We start from the raw sequence: 15,215 nt of genomic DNA on the forward strand, positions 1-15,215 counted from the left end.
ACACTCTCCCTCCCCACTGTCTTCACTTCAGGAGTCTTCTGGCACACTAGCTGTCATCTGACCTCTCTTTAAAGTCTCGATTACACAGACACTATCAATTAACACCATCTTCCAGAAAAGGCAGCTAGGGCCCAGGGTTCAGGCAGCACAGGACTCAAACATTACAAGAAATGGCGCTTCCTCAACGTCCCCCAGAGTGATGCTCCTACTGCCACGGCAGCCCTCCACACTGCATCGGGATCTGGAGGGTGAAGGCACGTGACTGTCATATGGCAACAGTGGGCCCATGAGGTGCCTCAAAGCGTGGGGCGGGCAGCTGGGAGAAGCCTGAGAGGGCGGGCCCCTGACCTGGCTCCTGGGAAGCCTTGGGGAAACCTGCCTAGGATATTTTTACAGCATCAGTAGCTGCTACCTGGAGTCAGAAACAGAGAATGTGTCAGTTACGACACAGTCTGATTCCAACTCGCTGGTTAATTAAGACCTGCTCGGTGCAAAGCGAGAGTTATTGCCTGTTGAAGCAGAAAGAAGGACAAACCTGGATTGCTCCAGTTCTCCTGCCTTCCTGCCATAGAAACCTGGAGATAGGTCACCATTCCGCACACACGGCAGACACGCACATGGGGGCCTTCCACAAATCTCTGAGATTACCCCACTGTTCTCTAACTCACTAGTATCACACTTTCTCTGCCATGCGACGTGCCCAGAATGCCCAAATGGGCCACTGCCAGTTCCGGGCTGTGAAGCCTGAAGGGGCTGAGGGCCAGGAAGCCAGCAGCTTGAGGCTGACAGACCCCAAGAATGACCACAGAGAGACAGGTGCACAGGCCACGCCAACCATTGCCATGGCTTCCTGGAAATACTGGTGGCACTCTAGCCAACCCCAAATGACAGCAGCTTAGCCACCATCAGCCAATGGGCCACTTAGTAGCATAAATGCATTCACAGCATAACTGACGTTGCACCCACCCACATGTCAGGCACTGTTCTACAAGGATCAAGGCCTTGCCTGTGCTCCCATGGGAAGCAGGTGGAAGAAAAATCCAGTGGAGGAAGAGGCTCCAGGGTGACTGAGAGGAACGCACCCAGGGACGGGAATGTCTGAGCAGAGACTGGGGGGTGAGGGAATAGGGGTGTAAGGGGAGGTGGCTTTGGAAGGTTAGTCCTGAGAATGGCTGTGTGACTATGGGAGGGTAGGTGGACATGCTACCCAAACTACATCCACAGGCAGAGGACACAGCTAGGGAGAGGCTAGAGCAGGGAGCCAGGGACCCGAGCTGGACTACACCAGGTAACACAAGCGCAGGTCAGAGGAGCTGGGGCACACGGCATGACAGCTCAGTGGGTACTACTGCTACTTCCTATTTCCCCCAAAAGAGGAAACTGAGGCCCGGGAGGAACAGGATTCGCAGAAGTCTAGACAGTGTGCACATCAGGCTGGGGAACCCACAGTCCCTGGTAACAAAGTCTGCAGACAGCAGGGGCTCAGCTAGAGTCATCTCCTCTTTCCCTGGGAGTCCGTGGCCTCCATTTTCTTTTCACTTACAGACAGGTAACCACTTCATGGGAAAAGAGGAGGTAAGAGAAAGAGAAAAATGTAAAAGCCTGCGTTCTCAAAGAAGAAACACATTATTAACTTTCTCTGAAAGGTGCTACTGAAGTTAGGAGACATTGCTTACCTACCGGGCGTCCCGGAACACAGCCGCGATTACACTCCAGGAAGATGGCTACGAGGTTGGCCCCAGGTGTGGCTCCTGTCCCAGGTTTTCCCTAGGCAAGGGCCACCTGCCCCAGCTCCCTAGGCCGACCTGGGGTGGTGCCTCCTCCTGTGCTGTGGGTGTCTGGAATGCGGAAATGGGAACCAGCCGTGCCAGCTTCTAACGACTTATTCAGCGGCCTCCAGGCCATGCCAGCTACCGGAGTTCCCCTGAGATGGCTGCTCTCTGCATACAGGCACATTCCCAAAGAGGCTGTTTTGCCAATATTCCCTTTGGGGAAGGGAAATAACAGGATTCCTTACTCATCAGACACGTGGTCTTGGGTCTGAATGAGTTTGGGAGAAAGCTCAAAGGTAACAAAGCCTGCCTGTTACAGGCCACCTGCTTGGTGCTGAGCCAGGACTGGGTCAGCGCCACAGCATCCCTGCCCTGAGCCCAGCAGTTTCATTCACACAACCTTCCCACCCACAGGTGGGCCCCTCGCCTCTGCCGCCAGTGCTGGCTGCAGAAGCTGGAAGCTTAATGATTAAACCTGGGGAAGATCCTGCCGCCCCGCCTTGGATGCACAACTCTGCTCTAACCACTGCCATCTCTCCAGGGCCTCACGGGTAGCCTTTAGGTCAGAACTAAGGCCACTCCTATTCTACAGATAGTGTTGAACAGAAGTCACAGGACGGAGGTCACATAACAAGTAGGTGTTCAACCCAAGCAACATAGCTCAGAGTCCAGCTTCTGACTGCTGTGCTAATATGGCCCTGTGAAGAGACTAGTGTCCACCTTGGGAATAGGAATGGGAGTCAGTGAGGTCATCATCGCTCTGGAGCCCGATAGCTTATGACTGTATCAGCACTGGAAAAGAGAAACAGAATTTCAAGGCCATTCAAAGCTGCATAGAGAGTTGGGGACGAACCTGAGCTACATGAGGCTGTCTCAAAAAACCAAACCAAACAAACCAAAAACCACCAACAAAGAACAACCAACTGTTCCATAACTCACCGTTGCGTTATCACAGGCTGCTCACGCCTGAGCCTTTGAAACGGAAAACAACTGCTCAGTTACAGAGCTTAACCTCCGGACTCTGATGGAAATGTGTAGACTGCTGCACTTGGGGGAGGCTGAGGTGAGAGGAACTGCTACAAGTTCAAGGCCAGACTGGCCGTCAGCATTAGACCCCATCTCACAGGAGCCAAATTAAAACTCACTACTTCCCTCATCAAACTGCAGTGAACCAGAACCACGATACTCTAGCCTGAGGGAGCTCTCAGTCACCTGAGAACAATCGGGCAAAACAAAAGAATGACGGGGCACTGTCAGGCATTAAGCACAGCACAGGATTTCACAAGCTTCAATCCCCCCAACCTAGGAGAATGGATCGGTTCCAGCTCTACCTTGCAGACACGGACACTGTGGGGCCATGGGGCTTACCGGAGATCAATACAGGGCCCAGGAGGACCCAGGACTTGCACATAGGCTAAGTCACATTTCTCAGGCCCTCTGCAGTCTCCCGGGGCAACCACTGTCCACAGATAGGTAGAGGAAAATGCTGCCTATAAGAGGAAGGTTGGGGATTTAGCTCAGTGGTAGAGCACTTGCCTAGCAAGCGCAAGGCCCTGGGTTCGGTCCCCAGCTCCGAAAAAAAAAAAGAAAAAAGAAAAAAAAAAAAGAGGAAGGTCGCTTTCATAGATGGTTGGGGACAGGGACAGAACCACCAGAGTTCACAATTTTGAGCTGGCAACCTGCACTTGACCTACATTCTCCCCTCTGTCCGCTCAACAGCCCTCCAGAGTCCTCAGAGTTGAGCCTCTGTGAGAAGCATCTTGCTCAGGAGTGGGAGGGGGCAGAGGGGACCCCAGGTGGTGCCAAGCAGCGAGGGTTCTCAGAAAGCATGCCTGCACCCCCAGTGTTGTGCCCGACTTGGGAGTCCCTACACTTTCAGACAAATTTTGGTAGCTGACTCGACAAAGGGCTCCTAGGGTACAGGGACTACGCACGGGTTTTCAAAGTCAGCCATGATTAAAGAGTGCACAGCTAAGTAACTGAGTAATTACAAATCTGAGAAGTGCAGCACAAACAGCAAAATGCAGGGTACTGTGGTTCTGCTGTCTCACCCACATCTCCGGCCGATCCTCGCACACTCTTGTGTGCTCCTGAACAGCGATGTGAGTTTAATCCCACAGCGCTGGCCTTGGCCTCTGATTTGCACAGACAGGGTTATGTGTCAGGCTATTTGTTCCAGTGCTACCCCGAGAGACCTAAGAGGAATCAGGAGGCAGGGCCTAAGAGCAAGGTTCCTTCTCTCTTAAAGGGACACACAGTAAGAGGTGCCCTTAACTGCTGCTGCACAGGGCCCTATAGGGTGTGCAAACTGGAGCCACACAGGGAGCCAGGGATCATGAGAGGTGCACAGCCGATGGCTGAGGGACACAAAGGACCCTTGCTGAGACCTATGGGAGTCTTTGTGATATCTCATTTCCAGTCCATTATGTTGGGGCTTCCTATGATAGATCAATGAGTCTCAAAACGTGGTTCCTAGACATGGACCCTGGTAGCTCCTGGGGGATTAAAAGTGCAAATGTTCACTCTCACTGGACCTGGAGCATAGAGCTTTCTGGACAAGCCCACTGTGATTCTGCAGGCCTGAGAACCACCCTTTGACCTCCAAAGTGAGTTATTCAAATTCTACAAAGGGAATAAGTGGGTTAGCTGAAGGGGTGGTTGAGAGGCTTGGGGTAAGTTGGTTACTGCGTGTAAAGTACCTAGCACCGTGTCCGGCACACATTAGATGCCTAAACTTGTTTTTGCTCCTGCTGCCACTACCGTCACCATTACCGTCAGCAGCCAAGGCCACACCAACCAAGGCAACTTCTGGCCCAGGTGTCCCAAGGCTGGGCCCTGCCTCGTTTGCATTTATCTTACACCAGGAGTCGGTCCTTGGGGGGGATCCTTGAGGACTTCTGATTATCTTTTTGGTCAGTATAAGGGTGTGGCAAATGGGAGGGGCCAAAGGGTGTTCTTCCTCCTCCACACCATGACTCCCAGACCTCTTCCCAAGCCACTTCCTCTCCACTGCAGCCCAGCACACACCACCATGGCCACTCTAAACTCAGGCACCAAGATGAGAAGGCTGAAGACTGGCCTACCAGGTCCCGTCTGGTAGGGAAGGACTCTGTCAGACTGCACCAGAGCCAAGCCTTGAGGCTTAGCTGGACAAGGGCTCTTACTCTGAGCTGTTACAGGCACTGCAGGCCATCAGTGAAAGCAAAGGAGACACAGGGTCTGCTCTCTGGCCACCAACCCTTAGAGTGAGTAGGAGTGACCAAAGCCTCTTGCTCATGGAAGGAAGCTGTCAGACCTAACTTCCTAAAGCTCAATGTTAAACCATTCTTAATCCACCCACGACCCACAGTCCGGTTATTGTCCAACCCAATACGAGTCAGGGAAGCTCAATACAATGTGAGGGACCGCAGGCTGGCGAGCACCGTGTCTCTCATGAAGGGACCTGGATGTCTAAGTTCCAGCCCACGCAGCGGTGGCTACCACGCAAATAGCAACACTATTTAACAGTCAACCCTGCAGTGGGCTCCGTGGCACCGAACATTCAGATTTCTCTTGTTATTTTAGAGAACAGGGAAGAACGGGCTCTTACCACATCCACCTCTGTCGCCCCCATCTCCCTAAATTGGTATTATGCCCCAGGAGCAACTCCACCTTACTCCTCTCAGGACCTTTGCATAGCCCTCGCCACACACGCCTACCTCCTCCATGGCTGTCCTCTGGCTTTTCTGCTTAAAACTTCCTCTTCCGACCTAATACTTCATATTCCCTCCTGACTAATCTCCTCCCCATAGTGTCTGCTGCTGTCCTACACCGCGCACAGCTTCTCTGCATTGTTTTCTATGGTTTTCTTAATCGATATTTCCCACACATGTGGAAGTCAAGAGACCAACTTGCGACTGTTCTCTTTTCTTCCACGATGTGGGTTTAGGGATCAAAATCAGGGTTTTATCCCTTGAGGTGTGTTCTTGGCCCCTTTTGTTCTATTGGTTTTGTGTTTCTTTTAGGTAGGTTTCAGGTAGCCCAGGCTGGCCTCAAACTCAGGACACAGATGAAGGCGGCCATGGATTCCTGAGCACCCTGCCTGTTTCCTAGGCTGAGGTTACAGGTGTGGACCACTAAGTCCCCTTCACTATTCCTGTCTCCCAACCTCACACTCGAGTGGGCCCCAGAACGGTGGGAAAGGTGAGGGGTGGAGGCTGCACTGCTAGGTAACTCACCTTCCACAACTCTCATGAGAGCATCATCACCCAGTAAGTTTAAAAACCAAAGCTAGGCTGGGCGGTGGGCGTACGCCTTCAGTCCCAGAGGCAGGCAGAGCTCTGTGAGTTCAAGGCCAGCCTGTTCTACAGAGTGAATTCCATGACAGCTAGGGCCATGAGGAGAGAGAGAGAGAGAGAGAGAGAGAGAGAGAGAGAGAGAGAGAGAGAGACCCAGCCTCAAAAACCTAAGACAAAAACAAACAAAAAAATCCAATCCGGGGGCTTTCGAGATGATTCACGGAAGGCACTTGTTGCCAAATCCTGACCTGAGGTCTACTCCCGGGTTGCGCATGGTAAAAGGAGAGAACTGATCCCCAGAAGAACTGACTCCACATGTATACCACAGCACATGCCCCATGCCCCCATACAGAGTTTAGAGAAAACTCAAAGCTCGACATTATGGCACAAGCCTGTAGAAACAACACTTGAGAAGCACAGGCAGAAGGATCAGAAGGCGTCTGAGGTCAGCCTGGGCCGCATGAAACCCTGTACTTAACTAGAAATAGTGCTGAGAAGATACAGAGCTCACTAGAGAAAGCACTTGCTGTGCAAGCACAAGGACTTCAGTTCCATCCCCAGAACCCACATTAAGAAAAGCGAACTCCTGAATCCCAGATGTGGAGAGGCAGGGACAGAACTGACCCCTGGAGCTGATGGCCATCCCACCTAACCTACTTGTGGAATCCTGGCCACTGAGGGGTTGGGGAGTGGACTGTGCCTAAGGAATGACAGCCCCATGTCTTCACATGCGAGTGCTAGCACTCATGCATGCACACCTGCACGCATCAGTGTACGTGAGAATAATAAATATCAAATGCATAGTGCCAGCATTTGGGTTTTGCCAACCCTCGGATCCATCGCTGTGGGTCCACACACACATGCATGCCTCTAGCCTGACGAGGAGGAGACTGGTTTAGAACAAGGTACCTTAGAGAAGGATCCTCAGCTAGAACAAAGGGTGCCAGCTGTCGGACATAATCACACCAACTCTGTCACACCTGCCTCCTCCCTAAGACCTGCAGGAAGCAAAGGGGCCAGCAGAGGCTCCTCTGCCTCCCATTCCCAAGGGTTTCTGCTCTTCTGCCTGTCGGTTCTACAGAGAGATTCCATCATGGCCTGGGAAGTGAACACCGGCAAAAAGCAAATGCTACAGGGGCTTCGACATGGTGTGCCTGGGGAACACAAGCTGGCTGTGGCATTCACACCGTTGGCCAGTTATCGGGTCCCCCAAAAATGTCCCAAGCTGCCCCTCTTCATTCTTTGGTCAAAGCCCGGAATGAAAGCGGACATTTCCACTGCAGCGCTCGCTGCCTATAAACCAAAGGCTGGCTTCGGGTTCCTTGTGGAGCCTTCGCAGGGCCCTGAAGAGCCAGGGCTGGGTGTCAGGGCTGCTTTGGCTGTCTTGAGTGACGGATCAAGGGAGGATCTGAGTGAGGCCTCCTGTTGAAACAGGTCTTGGGAAAAAAAAATGTAGGTGGAGCCTCACAGTCAGGTGCTGGAAGGAACCATGAGGGACCAAGGGCCCCAGGAGGACCCTGGGCGCAATAGAAACGGGAAGCATGTGGCTACCCGGGCCGGCCAGGGGTGCTCGATGCTTCCAGAGCCTCGGCCACTTAATAACTTGCATAAGGAAGAAGAAGGGGAGCAAAAGCAAATAATTGTATTATGTAAGTGGGCTGAGCAGAGGCAGGGAATCCCCCACATGTACACTTGAGCCTGAACCACACAAATGCTGAGTGAAAGCTCCCCGTACTTGACTCTAACTTTTCTTGACAAGACACTTCAAACACACGAGGGTAAAGGGAGGCTATAATAAGCCTTCCCCGCCCAGCTGCAACCGTTCCCAGCTCATGGCCAATCTGGCTCCGGCTCTCACTCCCTCCCACGCCTCCACTCCCCCCCCCCACCCCGGCCAAGCGCTGCAAGGCACATGCTGGACACCCCAACAGTCCACTCACGGGGATTTCAGAATGTACGTCCTACAGATAAGGGCCGGGTCATGAGACCGTGATCACATCTGAAAAACTCACAAGACTGCCACACACCCAGATCGCTTTGTTATTTTGGTGGAGCTGGGACCAGAGAAACTCCAGGCCCAGCATGGCAGTCAACCTCATGGCCCAAAAGCAACTGGAAGCTGCTGCAGGAGTTCCCCATAGGAGGTGCACTGGATGAAGAGGCTGGGACATCTGCCTGTCTGTCATTTCACGGACAGACCACAGGTAGCACAGGCTCTGGAAGAGTCACTTGGTGACTCTAGCTTCTCTCTATCTAGTTTCCCCAGATAATAAATAGTGACCTCGCTATCCCATGGAGTGGACCAAGGAATCAAAGCTCTTACCCAACAGAGCTCCCAGAATAGTGCTCCCTCGTATGGTCAATTCAGTCAATAGTGTCACAGCGCATGTTTTACACACCAGGCATTGCCAGGAGGTGAGCGTGGATCACCTTGGCAACATAACAAACTCGGAATCCACCTGCTCTGTTTGGCTGGGAGGTGTAGCTCTCTCCATCTTGCCCCTTCTCAGGTCTCAGGTCGTCTGTATATCTAGAAATAAACTCAAGCCAGAGGAGAGAAGGATTTCTGGTGGTTAGATAAAAGCCAGCATTCCTCAGGAACTTGTGAAACCGGTTCCCATGGGTCAAAAGAAGTCATTTCCCTTACCTCTGGCGAAAGGGACTATGGATACCTTCGGCTCCCATCAGCATATCGAGACCCAGGCTGGTTTCCAGGCTCCCTCAGTATCACAAGTACATCCAAGTACACACTAGTATCCTGACCCTTCCTTACAACCCACGCTGATTTCTCTACCCCACAAACTCTCACTCTATCTCTTGCTGTCTTGCCATTCTCACGCCTCCCTCCCTCTCTCCCTCTCGCTCTCTCGCTCTGCTCTGTTCTGATTAGTCTACTTCCTTTTCTCTCTGCTCTGGACTCTGCAAAAGCTCTGCCCCATGCCCAACCTAAAGCATCTCTGACAGTGGCCATGATGCCACAGCATCCCGTACTGTTTCCCTATTGTGTGAATGAGGTACTAAATACAGCTCCCAATGCTTTGCCTATCAAATAACCCAAAAAAGAAATGCTGTGCCCACTTCCCCCCCTGGCCTTTGCCTCCTAAAGAGGACCTGCAGTGAAGAGTATCAGTCTGCAGGGATCTCATTGGTTTGGGGGTTTTGTTTGCTTTGTTTTTTTTTCCAGACAGTGTAGCCCTGGCTGTCCTGGAACCCACTCTGTGGACCAGGCTGGCCTTGAACTCATGGAGATCCACCTGCCTCTGCCTCCCAAGCACTAGGATGAAAGGCATGGGCCACCACCCACCGCCGGGCTTCAGTGATCTCTTTTGTAAAATGAGTTCAATGAAGTTAGTTACGTCATCAGACTACTGATACTGTTAACTGAGGACGAGCAGAGCACTTAGCCAAGCACCTGGCCGCAAGTCCGCGCTGCTTAAATGTTAGCAACTCTGATTATTATTACTTTACAAGCTTTAAAGAAGTGTGAGCTCGGAGAACAGAAATCCACCCTATTCCATCCAGTGACAACAACATTGCCTCTGTGGCAAGTTCATTCTAACCTCCTGGCTCTGCACTTGATGTTCCCTCTGCCTGGAACTGCCCCTCAAGTTCCCCCCACCCCCAACTCCTGGCATAGGTGATGCCCTTGCTCATTCAGGTTTTACCTCACATGCCTTTCCCTCCCTCAGCTCGGGAGGCCATTCCTGATCACCCAGGCTATATCAATCACCCCCTCCCTACCACTCAGCCCTCCCCACCAGCTCTCTGGCCGTTTACCCTGCCATTTCTCCCTGATGTAAAACCATCTGAAAGTAGCATGAACTGGTTTGTTTTTTTAACTTCTAATCAAACGAACAAAACCCTGAAACTACCTGGTTTTAGTCTCCCCAGGTAGTCTGCAAGCCCTAAGAGAGCAAGGATCTTATCTGAGCCAGACCTGAGTCTGTAATCACAGAACTTGGGAGGAGTAACAGAAGCCCTAGAGTTCAAGGCCAGCCTGGGCTACAGTGCAAGAGAAAAAAACTGAGAATAAACCCTGCCTGGCTCATGCACTGTCAAATCCTCCAGTACCTAGAAAAAACCCTGGCACATGGAAGATGCCCAGTAAAACTGGTCAACTTCGTAAGATAAGAACAGTCACTCGGGCCTGACCCAGAGCTGACTGCAGCCCAGCAGGCCAGGATCTTATAGACATCTCATTCAATCTCCACCAACCACTGAGATAGAGACAGAAGTCGAATGGTCAACATTTCATAGAAGGAAAAGCTCCACGAGTATCTCATATGTTAGTGGTTATACGGGATTTAAATCCAGAGCTGCCATCTATGCCCCCTTTCAAGTATTTCCCAGTTCTTGCAAATATGAGGACCGGTACTCCCTACTGGTGCTCCCCCATGAGTCCCCAGCCCCACACCTGCTGTGGTGGACTCCTCCTTTTCTGGGCAGATTTTTCTCTTCATTCCAAGCAGTTAAGCCTCTCATCCCAAAGCCAGACATTTCCAAGCTGGTACCTGCCTTATAACTCCCCTGTATTTTTTCCTGTTATCTCCGATGGCCAGGGTAGCTCCTGCTGTGAGGAACTTTGGGATTTCAAAGCAGCAACAACGGACCCTGCCCTTAAAAGTCCGATACACTTTTTCTCTCAACAGCTACCCCAAAGGAAGGTCCTGGTACCATTCTGATGTTCAGATCCAGAAACGGAAGCCCAGGAGAACATGTGCCATACCCAAGGGAGTGCATGAGACCCTGTCTCAGCACACGAACAGGAGCTTGGTCCCCACGCTTTCCTTTTTAAGGAAGGGATAGGAGGAGGAGGAAGAAGAAGAAAACAGTTGATATAAGCACAAATTGATAGACGTAACACACATACACACACACACACACACACACACACACACACAGAAGCATACAGCCAAATTACCAAGGCCAAGGGCATCTCCATTTTGTTCTCTTTGGTGCTCTAAAAGCTGACAGTAGACACTTATTACCCTTGGTCTAGATGAGCGGTTATCACAAGGGTTTGAGACTGGTGTGGAAGGCGGTACTTACTGCTTTCTTTCTATACCTCTGTAGTGCTTGGCATGTTACGGTGAGCTTATCTGCCTTGAATTTTTATCTGCCTGGTTTTTGAGAGAGGGCATCTCATATAGCACAGGCTAGCCTTGATCCTCCTGGCCAGCTCTACTGCCAAGTGTACAACAGCACGGTCATTTTGCATAAATTCAACCACACATACACACAGAAGGAGGGAGAGACAGACAGACAGACTATGGCCACAACAAGCCTTTAAAAAATTAGCATTACAGATTCCCTCTCATTCTAGTAGCTGAAAACAAAAACCAGAGAAAATGATATTGTACTCTTTTATTAAAATGTAAGTACATTTAATTTAGCCTTCGCAAGATATTAAGCCTAAGCCTGAAAAACACAGACAAATACGTTTCACAGCAGAAAAGATCAGCGATCACAGCACATTCCATTCTTGATTTACCGCCTAACAACTGCAACATCTGAACGCCAGGCTCACCGTTAACTCTTAGACCATTCTCCCCGAAAGGTTTAAAAACCATTTGCTGTTGTCACTACAAGGGAGATAGCCCAGGATCTGTTTTAAGTCAGTGCCTTAATACTACAGATTGAAAAACAAAAACCAACAAAAAGCAAACAAAAACTTAAATGTGATGGCATCATTAATTTGATTAAGACCAGTTTGCCCACCTCGAATAAAATTGCAAGCACAGGTTTACCCTGCCACAGGGTAAACCTCACAGAGACCCGGCACAATCCTTTCCAACCTCTGCCCTGGTGTGGTGGTGGTGGTGGTGGTGGTGGTGGTGGTGGTGGTGGTGGGTGCACGCACGCGTGTGCGTGTGTTGCCTTCCCACACCGGATATTCTCATGCACTGAGAGTGCAGCTTTTCAGAAAGCAATTATTAACCAGCTTGTCTTTGGCAGGTTAAAGACCACAGAAATGAGTCGCCTGAAAGCCAGGCCTCCCTGACACATCTGTAGCCACAGCAGTCTGGCCAAATTCCCACTGTCTTCTCTGGGGCATATGGAGCACATATACACATGTATATCCCATGTGCATGCGTGCTGGCCTAAAAGAAACAACCGGACCTTGTCGGGAAAGCCTCTCTCCATAGCTAGGTTCATGCCTGAAATCCCAGGAGTTGCAGACACAAGGATGAGAAGTTCAAAGTTATCCTTGGCTACCTAGTGAACATAGGGCAACCTAGGTTACTTGAGACCCTGTCTTGAAACAGACAGAAAAGGCCACCTTCAGGGGATGGGGAAACCTCCAGCTTGGGTTCAATGATGTGCCACTTCTGTAACAGGACAGCTCCGCCCTCCCCTCGGATCAACTGGATTTGAGAAGACTTTTGAGTTACTGCCTTGGGCAGCCTGGTCACAGTTAGCCGATGTGCCGTGATGGCGACTACTGAGTCAAGGAGGAGAAAGAGGAGGAAGTGTTCGGATGGGGCAAGCTGAGTGTACAGTGCCCAATGTCCGTCAGGGGACATCAAGGAAATAGAAGTTCCATGTCTGGAATGGAGGTGAGGGAGATAGTGTCTTTGAGACGCAGAGTCCAGAGCTCTACACTGGGGTCCAGGGTTTATGTCAGCTGTAGAGTAAGTGTTTAACATGTATGAAGCCCTGGACTCCATCCGCAGTATATGATGATGATGATGATGATGATGATGGTGGTGGTGGTGGTGGTGGTGATGATGATGATGATGACGACGACGACGACAACAACAACAATAAATATCGAACTGGAGTGAAATATACTGCCTTAGAGGAGAAGGGCATGCACAAGAGTTGCTGATGGCAACTGCAGGTCAGCAGTGCCTCTTTGGGTCCTTATACTAAAACGCGTTCATATTAAAATGATTTAACCTTTGCTGAGTAAACTTTTAAGGATGGGGGACACTTAACCTTGCACTCTGCCCTATAGGTACAAACAGAATCAGAAATGGCTTACTGCAGAAAAAAAGAGGGGTACATTCATCAAGTGCTTGGGGCCCTGTGCTTAAGCACCAACTATCTCCCCGAGTCAGAACAATCCTGGCGTAGAAGTCCTATGACTACCATTTCGCAGATGGGACACTGAGGCTGGGAGCAAAAGTGTGGGGGAGCTCAGGGCTGTCATGTCACAGCCCACAGTCAGGCAGCCTCTGGGCCAGATGGAGAACACTGAAGAACAATCATAATACATACGAACTGCTACTCAGTGAAGGATGGCTCAGCCTGGTGCCCAGCAAATCAGCACACCCTGACCAAGGTAATACTGCTATTGTCCCGTTTTTATAAACGGGAAACCTAAGTCTGGCAGAAGGGAAAGCCAACTGGACTCAGTGTTGAATTGGCCCAGTGGGTAGACCAAGGCTACAGTCAGAACCCTGCTCAGAGAGGGTCTCTAAGCTCCCCAGAAACGCTGAATAAATGACAGCATTTACCGACTACTGTGTGCCAGCGGCTGTGCTAAGCACTTGACACGGGGTGCTCTTATACATCTTCCAAACAATTCGATGAGGTGGCTTCCATTGAAATCTCCACTTTATATTTACGCATAGAAAGGGAAACTAAGGCACAGAGGGGTAAAGGTAGTAGCCCAAGGTCACACAGCTTGCTGGTGCATGGCAAAACCTAAAATTGAACGTGAGTCTCTCTGCTTCACAAGCACAAGCTCTTATCAAAATGATCGCAGTTAACAGCAGCTACTCTGCATTGAGTGTTAACTATGGACTCGGGTCTTTACATGCACACGGTCAACTAATTGGCAATCTATAGTACCTTCACCTCATTCCTCCAGGAACCAACAATAATGCGAACCCGTAATAAGTATCTTCAATGTGAAACGCCTTATTCACCAGATCTCAACACCTCAGAACAATCACCAGCAAAGGACAATTCCTCCTTCCTGGTTTTACCGAAGGCAAAAACGAGGTTCGGCGCGGTTTTCCCAGACCGCAGCTCCAGAGTGGCAGAGCTGGGACGTGCACCCACGTCTCCCGGACTCTAAGCTCTTCCTCACCGTGCCAGGTTGCACGTCTGGAAAGTTGAGCCATGCGGGCACGAGTCCCGCCGGGTACAGAGGGCGTGAGTCCCCGCGCTGCCGCCCCCCACAGCCGATGCCCACACCCGGCCGTCCGCCTGGTCACCCCGCCTGCGCTGACCCTCGGGGTCCGAGCAGCTACCAAATCACCACCACCCTTGCCCGAGACTGCTCCTGCATCAGGAGCCACGTACCTGGGCGTCCCAGCTGCACGCCCCGCGGGCTCCTCGACCGCGGCGTTCAGCACAGCGCGGCTCGCTAGAGACGCCGCCAGCTCCAGTGGCCCGAGTGACTTCCAGGCTGCCCACTTCCAAGCCGCTTCGCGCGAGGCCTCGTGGGAACTGTAGTTTCTCCCTAAGAAGCAGCGCACTGAAGAGAGCCTGGCGCGCGGGGCCTGCCGGGAATCGTAGGCACGCCACCGCACCACCTTCTGGGAATCGTAGTTTACTGGTCGCTTCGGTGCAGCGCCAGTCTCCAGAGGACTTCCGCAGCCCCGAGGGGTGTGAGGCAGGGAGGCGTGTCTTGTGTCGGCTCCAGCCGGGGATCCTGGCTCTTCACCCTGTTTGACCGGTTTCTCCTTTCTCCTAGCCACGTCCGCCTTCTCCCTCTGCTCAGGGAACCTTTCACTGTCCCTCTCCGCAGGGCGGGAGTCTACTACTCCGAGCCTGCGAGCCTGGGGAGGGGCGAGAAGACCGGAGCCGTGCGCTAGACCCCCTTCAGCGCTGGGCGGAGCGGGACGGCGGCGGCGCGCCCTCGCGCACGCGCGTTCTCTAGCGGACTCGGGCCAGGATTGCTGGGGGTGGGGGTCCCCCTGGGGCGGGGGTCGGAGGACTTCTTTTCCCACCCCCTTTTGGAACGCGTGCGCGAGCTACCGTGCACACGCGCGAGCTACCGTGCACACGCGCGAGCTACCGTGCACACGCGCGAGCTACCGTGCACACGCGCGAGCTACCGTGCACACGCGCGAGCTACCGTGCACACGCGCGAGCTACCGTGCACACGCGCGAGCTACCGTGCACACGCGCGAGCTACCGTGCACACGCGCGAGCTACCGTGCACACGCGCGAGCTACCGTGCACACGCGCGAGCTCTGGTTGCCGGGGTCAA

The 15,215-nt window shown here is 52.1% G+C and overlaps 2 protein-coding genes across 5 annotated transcripts in view; one reads left to right on the plus strand and one right to left on the minus strand.

Annotated features, from left to right (window-relative positions):
• The window catches only part of Sipa1l3 (signal-induced proliferation-associated 1 like 3), a 207,420-nt gene extending 192,344 nt beyond the window's left edge, over window positions 1-15,076 (minus strand). For 2 of the 4 annotated variants that reach the window (XM_008759131.4, XM_008759130.4), the window contains exon 1: window positions 14,303-15,076. The gene's annotated coding sequence lies outside the window, so the exon portion shown is untranslated. Of the gene's footprint in view, window positions 1-1,676; window positions 7,884-14,302 lie in introns of those variants that run through there. The other 2 variants (XM_039104443.2, XM_017588911.3) reach the window with 2 other exon arrangements.
• The window catches only part of LOC103689966 (MARCKS-related protein-like), a 980,777-nt gene that overhangs the window by 870,668 nt on the left and 94,894 nt on the right, over window positions 1-15,215 (plus strand). The gene's annotated exons all lie outside the window — the stretch shown is intronic.

Source organism: Rattus norvegicus, chromosome 1 (genome assembly GCF_036323735.1).
Source record: "Rattus norvegicus strain BN/NHsdMcwi chromosome 1, GRCr8, whole genome shotgun sequence".
NCBI classification, from domain to species: Eukaryota; Metazoa; Chordata; class Mammalia; order Rodentia; family Muridae; genus Rattus; species Rattus norvegicus.